This window comes from Notolepis coatsorum (genome assembly GCF_963971535.1).
Source record: "Notolepis coatsorum genome assembly, chromosome: 15".
Classification (NCBI taxonomy): Eukaryota; Metazoa; Chordata; class Actinopteri; order Aulopiformes; family Paralepididae; genus Notolepis; species Notolepis coatsorum.
This window is the reverse complement of record NC_140179.1, coordinates 101,665,559-101,669,109: the sequence shown is the minus strand read 5'-3', so window position 1 is coordinate 101,669,109 and position 3,551 is coordinate 101,665,559.

Here is a 3,551-nt window from a genome sequence, read left to right as displayed (position 1 = left end):
TGTCGTTATTTCGCCCCGACCGTTGAATGCCGACGACGCTAATTGTCGCTTTTTTTTTAATTTATTAGCGATCTGAATTCATATTTCATCAACCGAGTCTCCCGTTGGTACAGCAGCCCCTCTAGGAGCTCCGATGGGAAAATACCGCCCCCTATCGTCTATCCCTGTGTAACTGCAGCCCATTCGATTACACTGGTGGATGTGTGTGGGCGGAGCCTACTGGCTCCACTATGCTGGCGAGGGATCTGATGAACATGGAAGTGATCGCGAGACGGAAAGCAGCCTGGAATATATATTTACAGCAGCCAATAATCAATCAATAAACGCAATCGATATTTGGAATGGCGATCAGGAATTGGAATAATGTTTTTGGAGAACATCTGATCTGAGGTAAAGGAGTCTATGTTACCAGTTTTAGGATAATCAGAGCTGTTTTCACTGAGATAACAGTGTGTCCCGTATGTGTATATGTGTGTGTGTGTGTGTGTGTGTGTGCTGTTGAGGAAATGAGAGAATCGATTTCTCAGCTCGCTTCTATAGCGTGCATAAGTACACATATACTATCGATAATCTAGCGTTTATTTGAAAACGATTCATAAATAGGCCGACAAATGACAACGTGTCTAGTGTATTCGAGAATATTCCAATAAATGCCGTTTATGGGGGAATCTTTCAATTTTCCGGAAATTTTCGAGAGAACGATAGCTTTTCGAAATGCTATAAAAAGGATATGAACCGATTAAAAAACGATCCGTTTCGACAATGTTGACTGCAAACAAGTCATTGATAAGCGACGGGCAGATTAGACACATAGCCATAGATGCTGGCATCCAAGGACATTAATCAATAAACCCACTGGGACTGCGGTGTCCTCGTGATGATATCCTTATGTGGCTGTGTCCTGTGCAGGGATGCAGTCGTAAAATATCAGAACTGCCTGGACGCCACGGTCACTCCCGCATGCACATACATGTTCCCTCGCGGTCGCACAGAACAGGGCCCCGTTCCCCGTACCTGGATAACTGAGTTAGCCGGATAATTTCCTGTCTAGTCTGACTTAAGCCGGACTTTCCATTCCCCGACGCGCGATTGTCCAAATCACCATGACAACAGATCAAAAAGTTTGAGCCTGGTCGAGAGCAGGGTTAACTTCAGTTAGCCGGATGAACCATGGCCACGCCCCCGCAAATAAATGACAGCTCGCTTCCTGAAATGATTCTCACAGTGTAGATCTGCATTATACCATTCTGAATTATGTTTCTGTGCTTCGTTTTCCTAGAGGGGGCTTTTGAAATGTATAATAATAGAACTAAATGCTGATAATAAATCATATTGAGCCTATAGATTTACTTTGTCCTAAATAAAATAATGCACGTCATATACGGCGCTCGGAGTCGCGATACACGCTGCATGTGGTTATTTTAATAACGGCGCATTGCAAATGTGAATCCCGCGGGGATATTTTTAATGAATGAAACCTATCGGCCGTTTGGCTCTGATTAGTTTCGTATATTCTCCGCTGTAGATTTGCTTAACGGAGCGCCCGGATTGTGTTTCATTCAAGCATAAAATTGAAGTGTCTCTGCGTGGATTGTGGTTTTTGTGTGATATTGTAACTGGGATTAAAATGTCTGATGAGATGCGCTGTTTGACGGATTTGAGAAATTGAATGAGCCGTTGACGTCACATTAATGCATTTAAGAATAAAGAGATAAAACTTCATTTTTTGGTAAGAAAAATATTCTAAACACGGGTCTCTCGTCCATTAATGCATAAACAATGAGTATATCCCATCTGGCACAGTGGCGCAGCGGCTAGTGCTTAATCCTGGCAACCGGGCGACCGGTGTTCGAAACCCAGCGTTTCCAATATAATTTTTTTGGAATATAATATTAATGATTATACGCAAAAGTAGCCTAGTTTTAAGTTAAAATATTATAAATCTACATGCATTGAGGATGTCATTCTTTATATAGCTCTCAACGTGCACCAAATTGAATTATTCCTACATTGCAAAAAGAAGGAAAAGACTAGGAGAAGTGGGATTCGAACCCGGGCCGCCTGTGTGAAAGTCAAAAGCAGAAACCGTTACACCACAGGGCAGATAATTAAAAGATCCACCATACATCAATCAATGGGTAAGAGAGCCGTATCCTTATTCATAACAGTTTAACTAATTATTTTCGCTAGCAAGATCTCATTTGATTATCCATTCCATAAACCTACTGCCAGCAGGCAAGTTTAAAGAAATATAATCTGATTGATTGGGGTAATGAGGGACTTAAAATTTGCCTATAGATAACGCATTTAACTTGTCGGCGAGGCGATTGAGCCGTACTGCAATCTGTTAATAAAGTTTTAAATCAATTAATCAATCAATGCCGTTAGAAAATCAGGATCTCTGCTATCGATACGTGCTGGCTTTTCAACTGAAGCGGCCGCGCGCACTTATCCTGGGTCTCAAGTCTGGTTCGAGTTAACGAGACTGAATCCACCTTCGAGGAACAGGAAAATCCCGGCTTCAAACATCGGGTTAACTGAATCTGGATAATGGGACTCTTGATCGACTTAGTTGAACCAGGTACGGGGAATAGGGCCCTGATGATTATTATGCATAAATAGTAGGAAACATGTTTGTATAGGAAATTACTAGTTTTACTAGTTTAGTTTTTGTAAATATTGCCTTGAAATAGAGAAGCTGAAAAAGGTAGCGGGATGTAGCCTTCAATATATAAAGAAATTATATTGTCAACAGATATGGTTGAAAAACAAACAATGTTTTAAATGTAATTGTAGATACAATTTTATAGTTACAATTTCTTTAATTGAATTAACTTAAACTAGACAAGTAAATACAAACTAAATTAACAATGTAACTTAGTTTACAGAAGGACAGTTTCCTTCTGAAGCACAACTTAATGCCTCATCCTTCCAGTCGGGACCATTTGTCACATAGTGAGAGGTTCCACAGATCAAGCAAACCCCCACAGGGCTTGTATTTTGGTTTTGCACTTCTCGTTCTTTGTTATGCTATTTTTGTGTGCACGCGCGTGCATATCCGTGCGCGACAGCGCGTACTTCTGCTCAGAAAACTGCTAGGACGGCATGGTACCCCGTGGGACCACCACTGCATCACTGGTCCTGTGTGTGTTCTCATTGAGGAGTCAGTTCAAATACAGGTCTCTATCCCATATCAATCAATCACATACAGTGAGATTGACAATTACCGTTTGAATCTAAACTTTGAACAAATAATTTGACATGTTCATCAATGGTGAAATGAACCAAAAATGCTGACGTGGGTAGAAAATAGTTCTACTATCCACTCTGGTAGATAGACTAAATAATGTGTGCTCAATTGGTCTCTCCTATTGTAAAAACAAATATTTGGAAACATTATTGAAATCAGGTGGTTAGCAAAAATCGTAATCCCCTTGCCATTGTAGCTATTTGACCAAAATGTTCTGCAAATAATTCATACGCCTGACCTAATCTAAGATGCAAAAGCCAGTTAGGGTAACCTTGTGTATACTGTTTACTTTACTTACTCA